The 25,761-nt window shown below is 43.7% G+C and overlaps 1 protein-coding gene across 3 annotated transcripts in view; it reads left to right on the forward strand.

Moving 5' to 3' along the window:
- The first annotated feature begins 61 nt into the window (after positions 1 to 61).
- The window catches only part of ATP6V1C1 (ATPase H+ transporting V1 subunit C1), a 52,452-nt gene continuing 26,752 nt past the window's right edge, over positions 62 to 25,761 (forward strand). The window contains exons 1-4 of one of the 3 annotated variants that reach the window (XM_075085564.1): positions 62 to 206; positions 1,322 to 1,472; positions 1,944 to 2,032; positions 4,045 to 4,119. The gene's annotated coding sequence lies outside the window, so the exon portion shown is untranslated. Of the gene's footprint in view, positions 207 to 1,321; positions 1,473 to 1,711; positions 1,867 to 1,943; positions 2,033 to 4,044; positions 4,120 to 25,761 lie in introns of those variants that run through there. The other 2 variants (XM_075085563.1, XM_075085565.1) reach the window with 2 other exon arrangements.

Below are 25,761 nucleotides of genomic sequence, written 5' to 3' on the forward strand. Positions count from 1 at the left end.
CACGCGTCACGGCACCGCGGGGCGGGAGGCGCCGCCGCCGAAACCTCCCCCCGCGGCGGGCGGGCGGACGGGCATGCGCCGAGCGGCGCCGGCGGGCAGGAGAAGATCGCCGGCACAGCTGCTCCGGGCCCCGCTGCCCAAAATGGAGGCGGCGCGGTGGCCCCTACGCTGCTGCCGCTGCCGGGGCGGGCAGGGCGCAGGTGCAGGCGAGGCTGGGCCCGGGGGACGCGACCCGATCCGCCCGGGGAGGCTGGTGTCCCCGGCGGGCTGCCCTCCCTGGCCGGCACCCCGGTGTCTGCAGGAGGGGCTGGGGTCGTTCTGCGGTTCCTGACAGAAGGCAGGGCAGGGATCGCGTAGGGCTCGACTAAAGGCGTCCCTCAGGATCCAGGGCAGGCGGTTACCCATACGGCGACTTGAACCTGTGGTTCAGTAATGGCTTCCACAAAACCAAGCCCCGTCCTTTGTCACTACAGCTTTGAGCAGGTGGGAAGAGAAACCAGGTCATTTTGGCCAGTCAAGAAGCCTCGTTCACCGAGTTAACCTACTGACTCACCCCGATTCACTGAGCATCGATAAACTGTTAATAACATTGACCGGAGAAGGCTAATCCGCATACCTGCAGCCTCAGCCTTTCATTAATTTCAGGCGTTCAAGACTCCCACATGCACTCCTACATGCACTGAAGGATTTAGCTGACCCATATATTTCACAGAGTTTCATTGTAGCTTTCCCTGAAGCCCTTGCTACTTCCCTAACGCCCTTGTGAGGAAGCGTGGCTCAGCTGCAAGTGGAAAAGAGCCACTCGGGAATCAGGTGCCTCAGTTAAAGGTCACAACACTGTCCCATGGTGGAGCTGAGGATGAACCCTGAGCTGCCAGCCCCAGCCTACCATGTCAACTTAACCAAACCACATTGGGCTGTTTTTTAAACAACTCATTCCTGTAGTCACAATTCTTTCCAGGCACTGAAAGATGTAGTTTTCCAGTTCACCGAGAAGCACCAAAGGATAAACTTGTTCTGGAAAGTAATTGTTCATCTCAGGGCACATTAATTTTCTTTTTATAAAACTATGTCACTACAGTTTGGATATTGTTTTTTCCGAAGCAAAGCTGGGTTTGTTTAATTTTAGAGCAGAGAGAATTTAGAAAAGTGGTGAATAGGTACACGCCTGTCATCTCTTCAGAAATAAAATGAGACCGAGGTTCCACAGCATGCAGGGATGGAGTTTGTTTACTCTTTTCATATGTTGTCATCTTCTCTTTTGCAAATCATTTTAAATGAGGAGGAAGTGAACTGACAAATATATGCTGTCTCATTACAGTGTCTCATCTTTCCTGATAACAGCGCTAGAAGGTTATGGATGAAGTCAGTAAAAGCAGGCACATTGATTAGAAAGTCAGATCTCTTATATATTTGCAACAAGACCTGCACTGAGGATAAAAATGGAGTGGTTTACACTGCTCTTTTTTCAGGTATGTTCTGGATCGCACCTTTCATCCATGACTTACCTGTTCGTTTGGGTCCCTATTCCAAAATGCAAGCGCAGGAGGAGGAATCAGAGTATTTAAAAAAAATGCACCAAACCAAACCAAAAAAGGTATAGAGAGATAGGAAGAGAGATTTGGGCAGAGCTTGGACACAGCACAATTAATGTGAATCATTAACAGGCAAAGAAGGGAGGAAGGGCTAGAGGGGAGGACAAAGGTTATAGTGATATACACAGAGGAGCAATCCAGAAAGCTATATTCTTTGGGAAGGTAGCTTTTTTAAAAAAACACATTTTTGGAAGGAATTTAAACTAAGAAAAGGACTTGACTAGTCTGGAAGCATTTAGGTGCAGCTAAAAAGTGATGCAGCAGGGAAAAGGTAAAGAATATGTCAGTACTAACTCTGTGTAGAACTATGTATTTTATTTATGTTCTTAAATGTCTCCTGATCTGAAGATATCCCAGTGATATATGAGTGATATAACTGCAACGTCAGTTATTGCCACCTTGTCTACATTCATCTTCCCAGAGGAGTTTTTGTTTTGGTAGGTAGGGGATGTTTTTAATATTTGTATGGGGAGTAACAAAACAGATGGACTATTTAAGAGGGGAGGACAGTCACGTAGGACAGGAAAAAGATCTTCAGTTTGATATGCAGTTAATTGGGGGCACTGTCAGCTATTTTAAAAATGTATGGAGGGAGGGAGGATTTCCTGCTCATACAGAGGAAGCAACACTTGAAAACAGAAACATAAACTTCATCCTTTCAAGTCTACTGGAAAAAAGTAACGAGTGGCACACTGTTTGGGAGAGTACAAGACTGAACTGTGTAGTGACTATATACAAAATGAGCAAAAAATTGATGGATGAATGCTTTATACAGTGTTTCTACTACCACTGGTGATATTAACACAGAACTAGAAAACTCAATGTCTATATATATATAATGTAGTGCTACACAAAACAGCAGTTCTGTTTTGTCTGGAGAGGCAAAATGTAAAAAAGCTACCATAAAATTTCCTTCTGCCACATCAACATTTCTCTACATTCAGTTTTAATACTTGGATTCTTAACCTTGTATGGCTCTATACGCACAATATATTCCACAGATTACTAGAGTAACAATTCACATTTTCTTCTCCAAAGATAAAAAGGCAGCAGAGCACAAAATACGCTTCCAGCCCTGAGTTCCCCTTACTTCCAACTGTGAGGCACTTCTACCACATTTTGGGTTTTTCTGCTTCCACGTTTTCTTTTCAGCATGGTTCACAGGTGGATGTAGACAAAATTAGGTGTTATCCCTATGACGCAGATGAACCAGAACAGGAAAGACACCCTTCCCCACCTCATCTTTTGGAGTGCAAAAAATACTTAGTGGTGAGGCAACCCAGCGATCAGGAGCTTCAAATTGGTTTGGACAGATGTCTGAAGGCTGCATGGCCCGATGACCTTCCCCACTAATCCCAAGTATTTCCTTCTCTTTACGTCTTCCTACGGGCTACCTCTTCTCTCCTCTGGTTCTCCCATTTCCTCTCCCTCTCTGATGCACCTTCTATGACGAGGTGTCAGGAGCAGGGTCAGATTCTGCTCCTGCAGGTGAGAGAATGAGATTATTTCCTCCTCCATCTCCTCTTCCTCTTCCCCCACTGCTGCCAACTCCTGCAGCAGTCAGTGTTTTTTCTTAAAGCCTCAGGTGCAGGAATTATGTGATTACGCTGGAATTTCGTCTTCCATTGAGAATAAAGTGTCCCTACCTACTGAAAACACAGCACAACAGAAGAAGACAAACACAAAAAGTGGTTCACCTTTGGATGTAAGGAAAAGGTTGCTTAGATTTCTGAATGCTTGAACCTGACAATATGGTCCCTCTCCTGGCTCCACTTACATGCAGCGGCACTCAGTGCCAGGTATAGCTGACAGTCTGTAGTCATCCAGCCGGAGCACCCAGCTGTTGCGGTGGGAGGAAAGAATCAGTCCAAACTGCATTTTTCTCTGAGCTGCTTGGGGCAGGAATGCCCGTGCACAGGGCAGAGCCACAAGAAAAGGAAAATGAAGGCTGTGACAGCTCTGGATCCCTTGTGCCCACAATGCTGTAGAAATACTAGTGTTCAAGTAGTCTCTCTTTTTAGTAAAACAACCTTATAAATAGAACCTGTGGAAGTAATATCAATTGATACTCTGTTCTTCAGACCTTTTTCATTGCTGCATACTTTGGAGCTATCACTGTTCCTGACCAGTTGACAGAAATACTGATAGCCAGCTGGAGCAATGATTCAGAATTATTAAAAGCCCAGAGGTGGTGAAAGGAAAGACATCTCTGCCTTAACTGACTTGGAGAAGTCACCTCTCACCTATATTTACTGAATCATTTGCTGGATCAAAACAACTGGGGCAGAAATAAGGTCCCAACTTCCTAGTATGGATTAGTTTGGCTTCAGAAGAAGAGTAAGTTTAAGTGTAATTTATACACTGAATAGATCTCATAATTATGCTAAGTCATTTACACAAAGGAAAGGTTAAAAAAGGTGTATTAGTTTGACTGACTTAGCTTCTATAGATGCCCATTGGGGGATGTCACACACGGAAAACTGATAGAAGCAGCAGCTCAAAGCACTATATAAAGATACCAAAAGTAAGTAAAATTCAGTTGCGGTTGTTTAACAAAATCAAGGGTAGAAGGAAAGAGGAAGAGAAAGTTCAATCCTGTTTTAGGGGTATCCAGCAATATATCATAAGATGAGTTTTGGTTTTTACAGCTACGATCTTCTCTCAGTCCAGTGCTAGAATGTTTTCACCTCCAAAAAATCTAGACTGGATGGACAGAGACTAAAAGAAAATTACTGTGAACAAAATATCTGAGGTTAAATAAGGACTATTGAAAAGAATATTCAAATATGAGCATTACTTGAGAGTCTAGTGACCTGCATGCCTACAGGGCATTAACTAGTATAGAAGACTCAAAAGCTTTAAGTATCTGCAAGAGGGTATGGACTTTTTACTGTTAGGAAATGTGCCCAAGTCCAACCCAGGTTAGAAATGACTTGGGCTCATTACGTGGTAGATACTGAGTTGCATATTAATCACTCACACTCTAGTTCCTGGTATCCACATGCCATGGTTCATCACTAAAACCTCAAGGATCAGCTGGAGGCCAAGGGTTAGGGCTCCGTGGAATGTATCATTTCTCATTACAAACACCTCTGGAGCGGAGAAGAGGCATGGGGTTTCCCTCTGCAGATAAACAGGGGGCGGTGGTTCTCAGAAGAGTGAACTAGTCAACAGCGATAAGACTATTTCAACTTAAAAATACAACAGCCCAAACACTAAAGCGGGATAAAGTGTCTGTGTACCATGCAAGGAGGTTAAAAATATGCATATCATGTGCTGTTACTGGTGGCTACCAAATGGGGAGACTTTTTTTTATTAACCCTTTTGGAATGAACACTCGTTCTGTTGTTGTCTGTTGCATTTGCAAGGGGGTTTTGTTCCCAGATGTTTATTCTCAGCCCTCTAGTTCTTGTGTAAGTAGTCTTCCCCAAATGTGGTCCTAGCCCTATGCAATGATTAAGAGTGTTTTTAGGCTGCTTGGCTTGCTAGTTGTTCTTGTCAGTCACATTCCAGCTCTCCAAATATGCACATGTTCTCATGATTTCTAGACACAGTGTCCCCTGGCAGCCCCTAGTTTTGCTGAGCTTTCCCTGGCTGGTAGGGCATTTCGCTGAGAGTGAAGACTCAGTTTTCAAGAGGAAGATTTCCAGCTAACCCCTGGAGAAGCACTTTCCACTTGTCAATGTCTTTCATCACCCTCCCAGCTCCGAGTGGTGGTGGTGATCTCCCCTTTGTCACCCAAGAGCAGCAAGAGGGAAAGTGGTCTTGCAATTGTACTCCACTGCCATCTGAAATGCCTCCAAACATGGGCCGGCATTTTCTGTTTCATTGACAATGTTGTCTCAGACATTTTTGGGATGAGAGAACCACAAGTCAGGCAGAGGCCTTTCCCACCAGGGCGAAAGGGGCAGGACTTTCAGTCAGAACCCTAGCAAATTCTTTCACTGCTTTCAAAGTGAGTGATGACACATTTGGGGAAAAAAAAAAAATACCCATTTAAGATAAATCCTGTTTACTTTGCTTGCATGAATAGAGTTGCTAATGTTAGCAGGAGGAAGATGAGCAGAATGTGGCACTACTCACTTCCCTCTGCATTTGAATTTTCTGTAATACATATTTTTCACTTAGAAGTTGACAGAATTTTCCAAAAAGAAGTTGTTTTTTTTTCCCATAAGAACTAGAAAACCCATAGATGACAGGCTGGCAGTAGTGACCAGCAAGGAATAATTATCCCTATAACATAGTTAAGAGCATACAGAAGGATCTGCAGGATCCATGTCATGTACATACAGGAATAAAGAGGCTCTGGATTTGTGCATTTGGTTGTCAGAACACTGCACTAGTGATGCTGTTGGTACTCGGGGCCTTCAAATAGGTGGCCTGTCAACATGCTTTTAGGTCCCTGATGGTATGCGACCAAGTTTGATCTTCACCTCTGGGAAAATGTTCATGTACCTGCCACTCTTTCTCTCTCGGGGCTGGCCCATTTCCTAGGCTCAGCCTTTATTTAGTCCTCAAAAATGGGGAAGGAAATCCCTCTTTAATTTTTTCGCCATTAGGATCCCTGATCTTATTTAGGACTTTAGCCACCCTTGGCTCAAGAATGTGGGGCAAAGTCCTGGATCAGACACAACATTGTTGGATGTGAAACAATAGCTACGGATATCATCTGCTCAGGATACTGTGTCAGTTCTATCCCCTGGCTTTGCTGTTGCCAGTCAAATATGCAGAACCAATAGGAAAGTTGGCAAGCAAAGCAACCAGGGCTGGGTTATTTTTATTACCCTCTGTTTCCTCACAGATGGCCAAAATAGTCAGCACCTTCCAAATCTGACCAGCTCGAAATGGAAGTGAAAGCTGAACATGAAGCATCAGGGAAGGCTGGGGCAGAGTCTTCTGGTTAGTACCCCATCCTTGTCATGCCCCATTTCAGCAGCAAGAATGTACGAGCCAGTGTGCACACCCAAGCCAGAAGACATAGTGCTAAGCTGGATGATCTCAATTAGTTTTGAAATATTCAAAACCCCAGAGCAAAACTCCAAGGAAGACATGGTGCGGGGCAGCAGGGTCACACACAGCCAGGAAGCACTCAGGAGCAGCAGGGTCGCCAGGTCGCTGCAGAGCAGGACCGAGCTGCTGAAAGCTGCTAAGCCTAGCCCAGCCTTCAGCCATGGGCTGTCTTTGGGGGTCCCTGGCCCCCTCCCAGCCATGGTGTCCTGCCAGGGCTGTGCCTCTGCTGCTTACCTCACCGCAGAGAGCTCCCAGGCCAGGTGACAGCAAAGCACCCAGCCCCTGCAAGCTCAGCAATTGCAAGGAGGAGAGCTAGTACTGGAACCAGTAAGCATGCTGCAGTGGCTGCTACCTGTCTACTTACCCTGCATCTGCTCATGAAAAACACCACTGAAACTAGCCTTTGGCCATTAACTTTGCCTGGTGCTTCAAGGCTGGGATTGGGGTTGTTTTGTTAAAGATGCTTTTCCAAAGGGGCAAATGATTGCTGTTCATTCTTGAAATAAATAAAAAAAAAACCAAAGCAAACCAAACAAAAAAACCCCAAACCCAAAATCTTTCTTGTTAGATATCATTTTCTTGCATAATTTAGAATTTGTTTTCCCTCTTCTCCACTCCCGGGAAGGGTGGGACAGGGACCGAGCACGGCACCTGGGAGACTGCTGCAGTCCCACGGCTGAGCTGGATGCCCACATCAGCTCCGGTGCTGCCGGAGCTGGAGGGAGAGGTGGCTGCCCAGGAGTCATGCATCGTGGGAAAGAAATGCCTAAAGCAACATGTACTTAAGGTTACTGCCTCCCAGATGTTCCTTTGCTCAGGGCATCCCAATATTTTTCTAGTTATGGAGCAGGGCTTTGGTCTTACGTTTGCTCTGAGAAGCCAAAGAAATGTTTACAATTTTCTATAACAGAAGTGGAGTTTAAATGAATGATTACAATAATATCTAGGGACTGCGTTTCTGAGATTTTACCACATGTGAACAGAATCATAAGTGTAACTGATGTCAGTGTCTTCCATTTAATTCTCAGCCAAAGTTTGCTTTTAAATACCACACCAGATTTGACACAGTATCCTGGTTTCAGCTGGGGTAGAGTTAATTTTCTTCCTAGTAGCTAGTACAGTGCTGTGTTTCGGTTTTAGGATAAGAATAGTGATCACACACTGATGTTTTAGTTGTTGCTGAGCAGTGCTTACACTAATTCAAGGACTTTTCAGCTTCTCATACTGCCCTGCCAGCAAGTAGGCTGGGGGTGCACAAGAAGCTGGGAGGGGACACAGCTGGGACAGCTGACCCCAGCTGACCAAAGGGATATCCCGTACATTATGATGTTGCGCTGAACAAAAAAACTGGGGGGAGTTGGCTGGGAGGGGCATGGCCACTGCTCAGGAACTGGCTGGGCCTGGGTTAGCAGGTGGTGAGCAACTGCATTGTGCATTGCTTCTTTTGTATATTATTTAATAATTATTATTATTTTCCCTTCCTTTTCTCTCCTGTTAAATTGCCCTATCTCAACCCACAAGTTTTTACCTTTTTTTTCTGATTGTCTCCCCCATCCCACTGGGTGGGGAGTGAGTGAATGGCTGTGGGGTGTTTAGCTTCCTGCCAGGATAAACCACAACACACAGCCAATGACAAATGGAATGCAATTAGTTCTACTATTTGCTTTGATGATATGCTAAATTATTTCTTACAACAGACCATTTATTATCCAAAGCTAATGGTTATACTCTTACATTTAACATGTCTAATATACTGAAAACCGTGGCAAACTGATAAGTTTCAAATTAAGGTATTAAAGTCTAGGAAAAAAGTCATTCCATGAACAAGTTTCATCTAATAAATCTTTGTCAATGCCCAAGTCATCATTTTCACAAAGAAATCTTAAACTGTAAGGATTTTGTATGTATTTCTCATCATTACATAAATTAAAAATCTCAATTAGTGATATAGGGTCACTTAATGAATATATAATCTTAAGGAAAATGTCTGATTTTCAACATTCTTATGGCATTTTTAACACAATGCCTCTTCTAATTGTTAACAAGGCAATTATTACTTTTTTTCCTGGAAATTTATCATGAGCTTATAATGGTAATTGCAAATTAATGAAGAGAGTGTAGTCCCTGAGAATACAAATATTTGATCTGATGAATTGTTAGCCTTTATACTGCAATGTTGCTTGCCACAGAGCTTACTCAGCTGCTCTGCACTCTGAATTTCCATTATCACCCCTTTCCTTCAGTAGATGCCTTTTTCATTTGGACCTAATCCAGCTGAGGGATGTGAATGCCTTACAAAATAAAAAGCTGAAAACAAGTAACAGTAGAGCACCTGATCCCAGAAATCACATTTTGGCTGATAACATAAGTGCCTGCACTTAAGGAAAAATGACTTGCCCAAATTTTACTATTTCTGCAAGGTGTTAAAGCTACCTCGTGAATGTCAGGCTTTGATATTTCAGTGCCTGTTGAAATTCCATTGTGGTAAAAGCAGGGCACACATCAAATACCAGATCTCCAAGACTGTGGAAAGTCTTCCTGCAGAGTGAACTGCTACAGTAGAAAGAGTACTGAGTTTTTTAATGTGCCACACTACACTGACGGCCTCAGGTCTTTAGAAGAAAAAGGAGCAATACAAAATTGCCACAGGGAGTTTAAAAATTTAACTGTAAAATTGATTAAAAAAATAATTTAATCATATTTTCACCGATATTCCAATTTCCTCCTATCATCAAAGTACAGGTCTGTCCCACCTTGATTTGTTTTATTCCAGATTTCTAAATAATGCAGGTACAGCAAATTCTTGTGGTTACTTAGAGAAAATCCTTTCCTTCTATAACATGAGGGGTTAGAGAAGCAGGCATTTAATTCCACTTTCTGTGGTTACCTTACTAACAACAAGCCAGGCCCTGGGCCACCTACACCTGGGTGCTCTGCCCCAATGCACTCTCCCCCCCTCACCCGCCTCCTCCCAAACCCTGCTTTGCTCTCCCAGTCCTTCCTTGTATCCCTCTTCCACCCATGCCTGGCTGCAGCCCCACCAGGCATATCTCTAGTCTTACACTCTTCTGCAATTCCACTAATGTTTCTTCTTCCTTCTATTTATCTAATTCCTCAGGGATCTCTTCTCATCCTGGTACTTTTCCCCATTTTCTGAGCTCTACATTTTCTTGCTCCATGTTGTACAGGGGACTCTCTAATCCCTCTGAAGATGATAGGAAGAAGCAATCAGTAGGGATAAAGGCAAACTCAGAAAATGTACCATTGTTTCATGATGAACACTTAAAAACACCTCAAATACCTTATTGTTCTCAGTAAGGTCTTAAAAATTCACAACCATGGATTGTCCCTTCTGCCAAGGAGTACATAGAAATGGGGGTGTAGGGGCACTTAGCATTTTTCCTGAGGAGAAAAAGAAATAGACTAGACATTCAAATCATCCTTCTCACTCTGCTGTCCATGTGTTCATAAATCTGTCTGCCTTGAATAAAACTGGTAACTGCAACAGGAAGATTTGACACAGGTAATCCCACTTGCAGGACCACAGCTAAGGCGCTGCTGTGTTTGGTACACTTTACTCTATAGCTCTGTCTTGTTATTATCTCTGTAAGCCCTCTGGTTTCTAAATTCTGGTCAGAGGAATATTCCCATCACCCAGATGACATCCTGTGTCCTGCCAACCTTTTGGCCGGGATAACATTTCCTTGAGGTTCTCTGTCTAGATAAGAGAGCCCTCAACAAACTCCGCATGACTGGGCTGGGGCTGCCTGAAACAGCAAGCTCTGCTTCTCTGCCACAAAACTCCGCAGTACACATTCATCACCCCAGCATTTATCACAGCAAGACTCATGAAGATTTTTGACAGATGATACATGACTTCTAAACTGCACTTTTCCAACAGAAATACCAGAAAGCAGCAGACAGCTGGTTCTTTTTCAGTTTGAGGGAAGGCTACAAATACCTATAGTAGCAGTCTATCATTGCAGCAAAGGCAATCCATCATGTTTGCTATACCTTCCCCTCGGCTGCAGTCAGGTACAGCTCTGTGATTTTTGCACTCCAAAGTCTCTGCATTTCTCCAGGGGAGCACCTGTCTTCTTCTGGGGAGTCATGTTAAAAGTCCCACCTGCAGCAGGTCCGGCCTTAATTTTTTTCTTCCAAGTAGAAAAGATTTATTTAGCAAATAGAGTCCTCTTCTTCTGGTGGGAGGGCACTGGATAAAACTCACATTCTGCTCATAATTTTTTATCTGCAGCATAGTGGCTGCTTGCACCGAGATGAGGCATCAGCAGGAGCTCAGCGATCATCTGCTCTGTTTAGCTGGACAGTGGTGGCTTGAACTGGCTGTAGCACTGCCTCCTCCCTGGCCAGCCCTTGGCAGGCTACCGTGGGCAACAGGTCTTAGGGGTTATGGGGAAAACATGGGTCTGTGGAGAGGGAGAGAGACAGGGATGTGATAGCGTGAGCTAGGATTTCTGCAGTTTGAAAAATAAGGTGCAAATCATGGGAACCAGATGTGGTTACTGCTGGTGCCTGTAGAGCAAATTGTCTCTTCCTACCACAGCTTCAATGAGCTTCTATGGGACGATGACACCACAAAGCCGTGCAGCCCACCTGACGCTTTCGTTCGCCAGAGTCCCATATGGGAGATTCAAATCACGCATTCATAGGGCATCCTTAATGACCCCATGAGTGAAGTATAAAATAAAATGTTGCAGCGAAATCCCTTAGGATATTGATGAGAAAACACCCAGCTCTGCTTCCCACAAGATGGGTGCTGGTTACCTCTGATGCCTGTACCAAGCTGTCACTGCGGCTGCTTGCTTCAGTACGAGATGCCAGCTGCATGATACCATTAGCATTCCTCATCAGCCGCGGCTTATGTGTCTCTCTGTGCACAGCATTGGAAAACCAGGGCATTCTCTTGGCTCATCCTCCTCTGATAACTCCTCTTTTCTTCCACTGCTGCGAAGCTGAGGACAGCGTAATTAGTTTTCACTAATGTTCAGCTCTACGTGCAACTGCTCTTGGCTCAAGCAAAAAATGGAGTTTTGACATATTTTCATGCCCTAATGGGAGGGAAACTTGAGGCAAATTTGAGAGGTACCCATTTTCCTTGTGTTATAATGATTCATCTCATATTTTTCAAAAGACCACAAAGAATACTGGTGACATGTTAAGCTTCCAGTACTTACAGAACAGAGAATAAATGAGTGAGATTCCAAAGAAAATACAAAGTTATATATTTGCTCATGCCAGATAACAACTGGTACTGCAAGGCTGTCATAACAAGCAACCCGAGCATGCCCTTAAGCAGAAAAACTGCCCGAAGTTGTATTTAACTGATTGAGGTTTGCAGACAGATCAGAATCCTGATATTCCAAAGAAGCTGCAGGGAAAAACAAAAAGGAAAAAGTCAACCCAAATGCCAGACCAGAAGTTCAGATTTTCATAATAAGACAGTGGAAATGATGGCTTTCAAACCTGCGAGGAATAAATTTTGAGAGGACTGTACAGAGCATGGTGCAGAGAGAGAAAGCAGCAAGCTTTACTAAAGGTCAAGTGATTTTGTGTTGTGGGTAAATACATAAACAAATGCCCATGAAGAATTATCTGGATGATACAGTGGAGCTTGTGTACTGGCAGAGTAACTGTATCGGTAACTAAAGCTGCATTAATGTGCTTGAGTGATGGTCTGGAAGTGTCACTGTAATGGCAGTCACAGCATCAGCTCAAGCAACTAAGCTGTGAGAGGAGGAGCTATAAGCTACAGAGACTCCTTGCCAAGAACGTACTTAGAATTTAATGTGCCAGAACACTAATAAAAATAAAATTATTTAAATAATAATAGTACACACCCCCCCCCAATATTAGTATTCACTACAACAATTGCAAAATTAACTGAACTACATGCAGTATTTCAGGAAATAAAACATGAAGTAGAGAATGCATTAACAGTCATTCATGTCCCCTCACCACCAGGTGGGCTCTTTGGAAAGAAGCTCACCAAGTTTCGAGGAACTAAATTGTGTGTTGTATACCTTGGGGGGACTGGGAAAGATCAGAGGGACCCTGAAATTACAGTTGGAATTGGAGACCCTGGAAAATTTTAAATTTCTCATTTGCAGTGATTTTGGTTAAGAAGTCCTAAACATGGGGTATAAGCTGTCCAAACCTCTGCAAACAAATATGGATCTGTTTGTTCAGTTAGGTGAAAGCTACAACTCACTGGGGGAAAAATATCAACCAGAAAAGTTTGAAGATGGAGTTAGTGGGAATACTTGTGCTTCTAAGGAGAGTGAAACATTTTCCAAACAATTCATACTCAAGCATAGGTGATCCTAGCTGCCCAAATTTAGCAGAGTAATTTTACAGAAGCTTCAGATAGATTAATTTTACTGTCACCATTACTGAAATAGGATTTGGCCCAAAAAGCCACACAGCAGCTAAGCTTGTCATAACAACTCCAGATATAACAGAAGCCCAAGTTCAAGGTATACTTCAGGTGTGTAGTGCTAATTGCAGGTATAGTTGTCTTATTTTTCATCTTCATCTCTTGCAAGCCATCAGGTTACAGATAGATCATGGAGAAGTAACTCATTTTGATAAGTCCAATCATATAGTACCTATTTCCTGAAGTAGTTAATTTAATAAAAGCTATTTCTGTGGTATCCACAATGTGATAATGAGTATCAGCTCGATCCTCTATGCTGTATGAAAGCATTGCTTTGGTTCACAATGGGGCAATCACAATTTTGTACATATACGAGACCAATACTGAGGACTTAATGCTCACAGATGATGCACAAAGAATTAATTCGAAGAACCACAGGACAGAAATCCTTCTTTGAATCATTTCCAGATTAGTACATTGAATGTTAATTGTGCTTAAAACGTAATTTGCAGCACAGAACATTTTACCACAACTGGGCTTTTCTTATGCATTGCGCAAAGGGAGAGAAAGAAACTTCTGTGATGCTTTTAGGCCCAGATTCTTGCAGCCTACATTCTCTGGTGATAGTTAGACTATGTAAATATGGGCAATATAAGTGGTGGTCTTGTTTGTAATGCAGCTACCAAGCTGTTAGGAAGAACCTAAACCTTACAGTTACCTCCTCCCATAAAACACATGGTGCCTCCTTCATTACCGGAGATGCAGAGTAAGTACCCTCTAGTTAGATCTTGTACTAAAGAGGATCAAAGTGTAAAAATCCCTGCTCTAGGAATAAACTCTGCAAATGAAAAAATACAATAAGCCACTTTTGGTGCTAAAGTGCTACAGCTTTAGCTAAAGTTAAAATGCTTGGTGCTAAAGCTACAACCAACAATGTTTTTATATGTTTTAATACATATCTCCGGGGCAGGGAAGATATTTCCATATTCACAACATATTGCAATAAAAGCACTTTACAAACATTGCATAAGGTGCTGTAATGAACCTGGTTTGAGTCACTACTCATCATTTTCTTTACAGATGGAGGGACACCTCTCCCCACTGCCAGCCCTTGGCCAGCTGCTGCTGCTGGCACTTTAGGGCTCATCCTGCAAACAGTTCACATCCAGGCTCTGGCAGGCCATTGATCAGTTACTAAAACTTAAAACTGAGTAGAGACTTCCAAGGTAGTGTAAAGTGACAAGAGCAGAGGAGCCAGACTGTAAAAATCCGACCAGCTATTGTAACACGTGCCGGAGAGCAGCCTGAGTTTGCATATTAGCTTCTTTGTTTTTCCTTCTCTAACAGATAATACTTCTATTGCATAGCAAGTGAGCAACATTATTTGGTATTTTGTGTATGAATAAAAGCTAAAAAGAAAAAAAGCCTAAGTCCTCTTCTGTTATTATTTCTTGCACCCAGTGATCTTAAAGTTTTCACCAAATATTTTCACCAAATAGTGCAAACTCTTGCACTAATATTCTTGTAGTCACATATTGGGAAGTGGGGGAGGTAGGAAACACTGAAACCATGGAATCACACAATATCCTGAGTTGGGAGGGACCCATGAGGATCACTGAATCCAACTCCTGCCTCCACACAGGGCAACCTAAAAGTGAAACCATATATCTATGAGCATTTTCCAAACATTTCTTGACCACCAACAGGCTTGGGGCCATGACCGCTTCCCTGGGGACCTTGTTCCAGTAGAGATCTCTGAGAATATGACCCAAAAGCCATGCAGAGACCTCTTTTTGACAGCTGTCATGAGGAGTGCAAACATTTGCTGTGGTTGTGCAATTGTGTTGTAAGGGCGTGAGGCGATAATAATTAGTTGTGTAGGAAAAGTACGTCTGTGGAACTGAGTTGAGGCCCCAGGCTGTGAACATGAGCCAGCACGGTGTGGCTGCTCAGGTAGACTTTGCTTCAAAGCTGGTGGAGACACTACCATGGTAACACCTGCAGTCGTTGGATCTGGACCAAGAGGTTTGGCTCCAGCACCCGTGGCCCATTAATGTTTACACAGTGTAATATATTATAAATAAAAAGCAGTTCTGTGCAGGTCCTTTGTCCTGCTGGTGATGAAGAGATTCTTTCCACAGTTCCATCCACACTAGCATCTTCTATAGGAAGAATGGTTTCTAGAGCATTAATTTCTTACAATAAATGTTGCGGAAAAAGCCTGTGATCTTCTTTAGGATCCTGAAAAATATAGCTGTAACAGAGCAAGATCTGCCTTCCTTCCTCTGCCTTTCCATTAAGAGAATATTTTGTATGCAGATCAGCTTTATTTGCCTCTAGCTTACCACAGTCATACATCTAAAGCATCACTGCACTGAACGTTATCCATGCATTGTAGTCCTCTACCCAGTCCATCAGGGCATACACAGCACTCACTTCATAGGCATAGCCAAACTGAGAGGGATATTCATGGGGCTTCTTTTTAATAAAATAATATGATGAGGCTGCTTCCTTCTGCCCAAAGATATATTTTATATGAGAAAATACCCTGATGAAAGTATTCTGAAAAAGGTCAGGGCAACAAATGACCTTGTAAAGTGACTGGCTCTTTGGGCAGTAACACTGCTGAGCAAAGAACCGTCTTCTCACTCTGTGCATTGTAAATCCTGTCCTCAGTTCTTAAAGTGTTCACAAATAACCTTTCAAAACAGAACATAAAACCAGTTTCTGCATATCTGTGTTCTAGGCTCCAAACAAGGGCTTCCTCCAGGAACAAGCCTCGCTTCTCCAGCATTACCATATATTACCATAAGCTCCTATGCTTCACAGACCATGCCTGACACTGAAAAGAAAGTTTTGCTACTGAAAAGAATTTTCTGAATATTACTGAAATTATTTTTAAATGCCATCCCAAAATACTTACGTGGCATGGTCCTAAAACACATACAGTTAATACAAGCTGTATTTGCAAGCACAGGACAATTTTTGAATGTGTGTGCTTTTAGAAGTGAAAAGGATTTAGACCAGCACTTGTAAGTTTGTAGCTGATTCTTTAAAGACGATGTAGTCATTACAGAGAAACTGATCACAAACTGCTGTGCACTTTTCCTCTGAAATTCTGTTCCCTTTAATGTTCCTCAAAGTGTCTTTAATGTTCAGTGATACAGAAGTAACGGGTAGGCAGGCACGGAAACGTCACTGATACCGCTCATCTCACAGAAACCTTGTGATGCCTTTCACTAGGGTGTGTTACAACACGGATGGTTTCAGTCTTTCCTTTTATCTCTCTGACTAAGACACCAGCATGACAAAGCAAACACTTCCAGGGCGTTGGAGGATGTGACATACAGAGCAGGACTGATGCTGTGTAGGCTCTTGTAAGCCCCAAATGGCTGGGGAGCTGTGGCTTAGCCTCCTCTGGCCTCATACACTGGACTAAAGATTACTACAGCTTTTCATCTTAACTGGGTTCAAAGAAAGGCCAAAACAAGCCCCAAACCAAACAAACAAGCCCTATGTGTCCCTACAAGCTTATCAGCATGGCCGTAGTTTTTATTTAATTTCTTGTTTACTTGTTTGCGTGAAGAAATCTGCAGTCACTTAACAGGCCTGGCATTGTGTGTGACTCCCTGCATTAACAACTAGGTCAACTGGCAGGGTAAAGCGCTGTACATGCAAGGGGCTCCCTCAGCTCAGCCGGTGCCTGCCGTTTATATTTCGGGAATTAGCTAGGTAGAAGAGAATGTCCTCCTGGGCATGTGCTACCCTGAAACTTTAGTCCATTTGCACGAGTCATTTGAAACCTCTTCTTGTCCCCAGCTGAAAAGGGTGCTAAATCCATGGCAGCTACAGCAAGACTAAAACAGTGGGAACTTCAGGGGGTTTCTCTTCTTCTCTCTCTGCAGCACTTGTCATGCACTGTTCCAGGATTGTTATCTGCAGCGAGACAGATTCTGTCTGTTAACACACTTCACTGATGAGACGCCAGGCGGTTAACATATACCACAATTTTATTATGTTTTCCACTGTCCTTAAGCAAGTTATTTTAACCTATATAGTAAGCCCAATACATAATAAGACAGAAATTGGTAGAGCAAGGCTCATGAAATTGGGGAAGGGGAATATGACCTGTTCAGTGTTCCAGTAGTCCATGGCAAGGTCAAAGGAGGTGGGGGTCTCAAACCAGCTGAGAGGCAGCTCCACCGAGTTACTCTCATGCTCTGATTTTATAGCTGGTGTGAAGCCCCTAGTCCCCACATATCTTTGTGCCCAGAGTCTTAATCGCTGCAGCACACCCTGCTACGACTCTTGGGGCTGAACAGGGGCTGTTTGGGTAGATAAATGAGGGGTGAGGAGGGAGGAAGGCCTCATGGTTCACCAAAAATGTTCACACTTCTATAATTTAAAGGAGCCACACAACTAAACCTTCAACCACGAACTGTGCTTGTGATTAGTGTTTAGCTGCGAGTGGGTGACAGCTTCTTGATTCGGTGTAAATACCTCCCCCAGGGTGTTCTGTTAGAAAGTGCCCAGGATCTTGACATAAGTTTAGGCGTAATTTTCTGGCAGCTGATAAGCAGTGTAGGGAGAGGCAGAGGCACATTACCAGAGTCTGCACAGTTGGGGCTGGGGGCTAAGCAAGGGGTGACCACCAAGTCTTCACCTAGTTCCACCCCTCACCTCAGCCTCATCGTGGTGTTCCCCTCTTCAGCAGACCCCTGACATTAGTCCTGTCCCAGGGTTGGGACCCCACAACTACCCAGTAATTAGTCACCTTTCCAGCACCCAACACCATACAGGGCTTGTACTGTGTTCAGAGAGTATCAGCTTTCCAAAGCAATGCGGATAACTCTTGGGTAAGATAAAAGTGAGAGGATAAAGACCTAGGATATTTTTACTAGGACTATTTTTATTTGCCATATGAACATAATTCCTATCACTGCCTTAGGCGAAGACAAATAAAACGGCAAAGATGACAGATACCCTTACGTTTAGGCAGGCAGATCTCTCCATCCTGCCAAAGCGTGGGTTTGCCTGCTCCATCTCTAGCGGAGCTGCCTCTGTTGTAGTGCCATCAATGTGGAAACACTGCTGCAAGAACATATTTTTGGCCGTCACTCAGAAACTGCTGCCAGCCCTCCGCAGAGCCTGGGAGACCTTTTATGCTGTGAGCTTGCCTTTAAGGGGAACGTCTTTACAGAATATATGATTTCCACATCACTCTTGTAGCTCAAATGTTTGGATAATCTGTAAATGAAAAAAAAAAACAACCCCAAGATAAAAGCAACAGCTCTGCAGAGTCTCACCTCGGACATACAGTTACTCTAAAAGCTAAGGAATTACACCCAGCTTCCTTCCAAACTCACCCATATGATCAAATTCTCCTTGGACCAGGAGACCAGAGAGTTTGTGGCTGCACAGCAAATGCAGAGATAACAAACGGAGGGACACTTCGGTCCCACATTCTCCTTTTTGATTGCTTAAAACCTAATCTTCCATATTACCCATAATTTGTAAAATTGCAGCCAAGTAATGTCTCTACAACCCCCTCTCTGCCCCTCCTTTTGCACTGTGCCCAGCCATTCCTACACACCTGATGACAGCACTTAACCCTATTTCAGGAACTATAGAGTCAGAGGGGCTTAAAGGAGGCTTTGGAGGAGGTCATCACCAATGTCCCAGAGAAGCTGCCTGCACGGGGAAAGCAGTGGAGGTTACCAGGGGACATGGTTGTCCTGCCCAGATGGTACTGCTGTGCGGTTGCACCTCGGCACGTCCGCCCCACTTGTTGAGGTATGGTGAGAAAAGATCTGAGCTATGAGGAGTAAGCTGGGACTTCTGCAATGTGCTCACTGTGTGCAGCAGAAGTAAGCTAGAAAATATTTTTAAAAGCCCTCCAAGTTTGGAGCAGCAGTGGCCATACAAGAAGCTTGTGCAAAATGGTATTGCACTTTAAAGTCACACTCTCACTTCCCTGTCAGCAGATTATTTCCAGGGTGGGTAAGCCTGAAGACGGAAAAGTCTGCTTAAGCACAGAAACACGAGTAACAGAAACACATCAGATAATTATGATATAGAAAAGCTGTAGTAGGGATTTCTATTCTCTCTCACAATGCAAGGAGAAATGGGCAGGTGAAGATACTAAAATGTGACACGTTGAGAAGTGATGTGAAGTTAGGTTATTTCTCATGATGTATATAGTTCATCTGTGGGACTCCCAGCTACTACATGTTACCGATGGCAAAAACTCTGCAGGAGTCAGTAAGGGCATGAATACTAACATGCATGTTCAGAGTTGCAACAGTTTGAAATTTCGAAAGCAGTCAGGGTTTACCCCAATCCTCAGCTAATCAAGATCAGGACATTTCTTGCCCCTTCCTCTGCTGACTACCGTCAGGGAAAGGATATAGGACTACGTGAGCTATGTGGCTAATCCAGTAAAACAGCTGGTGTGACATTAAAAAAATAGCATGACTTTGTAATAGTTATAGCCTTGGTGACAGTGGCATTCCTTTTAAGCAGTTTCACACCCACTTGCGTATTTTACTTCTCATATAAATTCATTAATAACTTCAAAATCTAGAAAATGTCAAATCTAGTGAACAAACTACTCAGTGACTGGATGGGACATGGAGCCACCTCTGAGTATTAAGAAATAAAATTTAAAAAATAATCATACAAGTAGAAATATCCGGCAGTCTGTGTACATCGTCAATTCGGCAAAGGACATATCAAGTATTAGATCTCACTCCAATACCCCAGTTTCCCTGCAAGCACCAGCTCTTATCAGATCACAAAGTCTGGATTAATCTATTGGGCCAGCAGTGTGACATTAAGACCAACGGGATGTGTAAGCTACCGAGGCAAAAGGTCTCTCTGCAAACGTAGTGAGCCAGGCGCAGTGTCGCAATTCTTGCTAAGGAATTGCAAGAGCCTGTGATATTACATGGGGTTTCTGCCCAATTGCCGCAGTGAACGGATCTGCATGTTCATTAAAGGAAAAAAAATCATGGGCTGTGCAGAAAATCTCAAAGGTGGCAATCATTAGTGGTATCAGAAAAGAGAAAATATCCCTAAAATGCAATCATAATATTTTTTTTAATTCCTTATTTTGAGGTTTTCAGAGTTGAAAATGCTGCAGTTTGTGCATTACTATCAGTATTATGGTTCTGAGCGATGAAGCACAGAAACACACCCTGCACTTTTGGCCCAGCTACCCCTTGCTCAGCTGTGTGTTTTTCACACAGACACAAGATCCACTTCACCACAGAGATGTAAATAATTTACTTTTATCAGAAACAAGCTAACAAGGCAAAGCAAGCTGATATGCTGTGTGTACCCTGGACACCAATCCTGGATCCCTGGACATCTCTTGATGTTGATGTGGCTCTGAAGAGGGCACTGCAGAGCTGGATCAGCCCAGAGGGGTATACATATACCTGTGGATATGACCAGCGGTGGCTGGCTATGGAGGAAAGGGGAGGTAGGGAGCACAGCCACCCTACAGAGCCACTTGCTGGTTTTTCTCAGCCCCTTCCCTGCCACAAAATGCAAATTTCTGCTCTCGTTCCTACCACTGGCTTGCTGCAAAAAGTACCCATCTCATCAGGCCCATTGCTGAGGGACAGATTTCCATGGCTGTTAAGCATCCATATTCCTAAATGAAATTAACAGGAGCCATGGATGCTCCAGACATTGGGAAGCATGATCTTAATCCCTCCATGCCCTAGGGCATGCCTATAATAGAAAAACTGTCCTATTTTAACTAGATCAATTTTAAAATATGAGATTTTAACCGTGAGATTTTTACAATTTAGGTAATTCAGACAAGGCCTCATGTTCCCTATCCCTAACGTGTCTATAAAAAGGACTGTTTCTATTAAACAGGATTAACTGTGTGTGAAGCCCCTGGATGAAAGGCACCGAGCCCCAAGCATTCTTGCTGTGTTTGTTACGATGGCTCTTTCCAACTGATCCATAGTGTTTGAAGAGAGCTCAGAGGTCACCGGGCTCCATTTCCCTTCCTTGGGTTGCAGTCCTCCAGCCCTGACCCCCAGGCCTCTCACTTCTGTTTCACCTCACTCCACACTGGCTTTGAGCGGGGAGTCAGGCTCAGGACCTGCAGAGGTCCCTTCCAACCTAAATTATTCTGCATTTCTCTCTGGATATCTGAGTGAACTCCAGCTTTCACTTCTCTAAATGCCATAGAAACAAGGACTGGAGGCAGGTCCATGCTGAGCGCTTTGCTTTGCAAGGTGAAGGAGGTCTTGCAGCAAGGCTGACCTATTTCTGCCAGGGGTTTCAGCGTAGGTCTGGCTGGCCCTCGCAGTGCTGCACTGCTGCTCGTGCACTGCACGACTGCTGCATCTCATCCGGGCATGTGCTGTAGGCACATCCAGGCTTTCCCAATGCACTCTGTCCGCATGGCCATAGCACCCACTAGCCCCGACCAAACTGTGTTATAAATATTATTCCAGATACGTGCGACTTCTCCAAACCCAGTGACGCAACTAGAGGGCCAGATCAGGAGAAGCTGAACTCTTGCTCCTGGTACCCTGTAAACCTGTGAGCCTCAGGGCCAAAAGCTCCCAGGAGCTGTTATTATTTAAGAGGAGAGGAGAAAGAAACTTAAGGGCCATCCCCAAATCAGTGCTACCACACCACCAGAATGTTCCCTCACTCATAGGAGAGCATTGCCCTGGAGGGCCCATGGGGGAGAGGAGCAGACTGATGTGCATTGTGTGAGGAAGAGGTTTGAATCTGCAAATAGAAAAAAACACACTGAGAAAAAGGAAAGTGGATGGGAGAGAAGAAGTCAAGAACAATTAACTTGCCCAAAGAAGAAATAAAACACACAAAACACTGTTAAAGAAAAGATAAAATAGTTACTTTCCTAATAATAGTTTGTTTTAAAAGCAGTTGCTGCAGTTAGCATAGGGGCCTAATTCAGTTGCAGAGGAAGGGAAGTGATCCACTACGCACTTTTGTGAGCAGTTTATGTTCTGCATTGTCAGGAGCACTGTCTGCCAGAAAGTCACCTTTTTCTATATGGGAAGAACCAAAGTTTTCCATGGAGTTACTGTCCAGCTAGCTGACCTTCCTCTCCATCATGGCCAAAGAGACCATTTCTTTCCCATTGACAACTATGCCCTTCCTGAGCACATTTTTACTTGTAACACAGGTAGTAAGACAGCATTTAGACAGTTGGTTTCAAATATCATAGAATCATAGAATAGTTTGGGCTGGAAGGGACCTTTAAAGGTCATCTAGTCCAAACCCCCTGCAATCTGCAGGAACATATTCAAGTAGATCAGGTTGCTCAGAGCCCTATCCAACCTGACCTTGAAACTTTTTAGGGTTGGAGCATCTACCACCTCTCTGGGAAACTTGTTTCAGTGTTTCACCACCCTCAGCATAAAAAAGTGATTGTGCCCCTGTACTCGGCCCTGGTGAGGCCACACCTTGAATATTGTGTTCAGTTTCAGGCCCCTCAGTACAAGGACATGGAGTTGCTGGAGTGTGTCCAAAGGAGAGCAATGAAGCTGGTGAAGGGTCTGGAGAGCAGGTCTTACAAGGAGCAGCTGAGGGAACTGGGGTTGTTTAGCCTGGAGAAGAGGAGGCTGAGGGGACACCTTATCACCCTCTACAACTACCTGAAAGGAGGTTGTAGTGAGGTGGGTGTAGGTCTCTTCTCCCAAGTAACTTGTGATAGGATGAGAGGAAATGGCCTCAAGCTGCATCAGGGGAGGTTTAGATTGGATATTTGGAAAAATTTGTTTACTGAAAGAGTGGTCAGGCATTGGAGCAGGCTGCCCAGAGAGGTGGTGGAGTCAACATCCCTGGAGGTGTCCAAAAAACATCTAAACATGGCACTTCAGGGCATGGTTTAGTAGGCATGGTAGTGTTGGGTTGACAGTTGGACTTGATCCTAGAGGTCTTTTCCAACCTTAATGATTCTACGATTCTATGAAAATTTATTCCTTATATCTAGTCTAAATCTACCCTCTTTTAGTTTAAAGCCATTACCACTTGTCCTATTGCATCAGGCCTTGCTAAAAAGTCTGTCCCCTTCTTATAAGCTTTTAAGTACTGAAAGGCCACAATAAGGTCTCCCTGGAGCCTTCTCTTCTCCAGGCTGAACAACCCCAACTCTCTCAGCCTTTCTTCATAAGAGAGGTGCTCCAGCCCTCGGATCACTTTTGTGGCCCTCCTCTGCAGCACCTGCTCCAACAGGTCTCTCCTGTGCTGAGGGCTCCAGAGCTGGACGCAGCACTCCAGGTGGGGTCTCACCAGAGCAGAGTAGAGGGGAAGAATCACCTCCCTCGACCTGCTGGCCACGCTTCTTTTGATGCAGCCCAGGATATGGTTGGCTTTCTGGGCTGCAAGCGCACATTGCCAGGTCATGCCCAGCTTTTCATCCACCAGTACCCCAAATATGATGATTCCAAGTTCAACTGTACCATTCCTGTCCTTTTGTAAGCTCTCCTTTACTGGGAAATGCATCCTTTCAAGCCAGCCTTTGCGTGGTAGGAACCAGCAGTCCTACTAGTAGAGTTGCATTTCAAATTAAATCTAAATTTCTGCTGTTGATGAGAAAAGACAGCCTGGAGAATGCAGTCATTCCCACAGCAGGGCCATCCTCACCCTGGGCTAGGGGCTGAAGGCCTGGGTTCAATCTTTGCTCTAACAATGCTATGCCAGGAGCAAGTCAGGCCCCTTCCCAATGCTTCATTCCCCTCATTCATAGAACAAAGATATATGAGTGACACATATCACTTTGAGATTTACAAATGGAAGTGGTATTTAAGAGATACTGTTGCTCTTATTATTTATTATTATTCACACTTTCACATCTCATTTGATGAGTTTTGATGCTTCCTGCTTTTACCAGGGCTGGAAACATCCATTTCAAAATCAAGACAACAGCAGTTTTTGTCATTTTTTCAGCTAAGAACCTGCTTGCACCCTCACATTGCCCTGAGCCTTTCCCAAGTCTTCTCCTGCAGGTTGCTTCCTTTACTGAACAGGACCAAGAAACTCTGAATAACACAAAGATGAGCAAAAGAAGCCACAGGTTACCAAGTCTAAGGAAGATGCAGTTGTGTTTTGGATAGAGGCTTGGCTGGTTTTAACTGACTTTGCTCGTTCTCATTGTATCGTCTGTATTGAGCATTTCCAATATATCGCCTGGATTTTAGTACTTCTTTAGTCCATCTACCCATTGGTAAAAAATCAATCAATTTGAGAAGAGAGGGAAGGGTTTCCACTGTCACTTGGGGAAGATAATCAAAGATCTAAATTTACCAGCAGGTAAATTACTGCCCTTTTGGCAAATTAAAAATAAACAGGCAGTGGTATGTACGTGTCAAATAGTCCATGTGGTCGCCTTAGAGGTATGCTGGGCAAAATGAGACTCCAGCTCCCGGGAACCTCAAGTGAAATATTAGCTTTGCTGCACGTCTGTGAAGAGCCAAACATACCATCATTTATAGACTGTGAGAAATGAGGACAGAACTAGGAATCACAAGATGAGCTGTACTGACGTTGCCCTCTATCAGAAATTTTAAGTAGATAAAATGTACATGATTTATGAGTTTTGTATTTGGCAGATATGTTTGTTGTAGTTAGCACAAGGAACATATAACACCATATAAACCATAAACACATACACAATTTTATCTGAGGACATGATTAGCCATTCAGTGGAAGTGCTGCATGAACCAGCTGTACAGCTCAGTGCTCCTGTACCTCTGAGCCTCTTGCTCTCTTGCTAGCTGTCTCCTTCCAAGTGCTGGCACATTTACACAGCCACTGAGCTTAAAGAACTGATTCATCTGAAAAAGAACTGGGGGAGGTGGAAAAAAGGTTGTTTTTCAGCCACATGAGTCCACTGTGTGGCCACAGACTGCTTCTGCTGGTGCAGCACCAGGCAGAGGGGAGGTAGCGTGGGGTAGGGACCAACAGGCAAGGACACAGAAGGGAGACAATGACTTAAGCTGGCTCTGCTGTCAAATAGTTTCTTATCAAACTATGCCCTAAAACCTTTTCTAATATAATGCTGTAATGGGGAAATATTTGGCCAGGATTATAACCAAAGGATTTGAATGAGAGGAAACTGAGAATTTAAGATAATACAGTAAGTTATCCAAATTGGGTGGTTTTTTTAATTTTTTTTTTTGTGTGTGGGAATTTCCTAGGTCAGTCATATAGGAGTGAGACAGGGCTTTTGTTTTTCCTGTCAAAACCACTGTGGTAGTAACCTGTATTATCTCTACTCTAGCCAGAAACTTCTGTGTTCAAAGTACCACCTACAAAGGCACGAGGGATTCCTGCTTAGTTAAATGAGAGCTTGCAGAGTCAGGTGTCAAGATAACAGTACTTTGTTGTCACTTGTATCTTTACAATCTTTCATAAAATGTAAATTGCCAATCCATTATTGATATTACTGCTGTGATGATATATTGCTTCAATTTTTCAGAATATGCAGACATATAATTCATTTCAGTACTATTCTATGATACTGAAATTACCTAAACTGACTTTTAATTCAGTGAAAATTCACAGCTGGGTTCAGGCGTTTAACTCCAGTGAAGTGGCATCCGGCATCACTGGTGTCCACAGAGCTTATTCCTCGCTGCTCCCACAGCTACCAAAGCATCCAGCCATTCTGCTGACAGACCCCCTGGGCTCAGAGATTTCTTCCACTGCACAAATTTGTAACTGTCTGAAATACTGCGCACCCTGCAAGTCCTGCTGGTGTAG

This window comes from Phalacrocorax aristotelis, chromosome 2, assembly GCF_949628215.1.
Source record: "Phalacrocorax aristotelis chromosome 2, bGulAri2.1, whole genome shotgun sequence".
Lineage (NCBI taxonomy): Eukaryota > Metazoa > Chordata > Aves > Suliformes > Phalacrocoracidae > Phalacrocorax > Phalacrocorax aristotelis.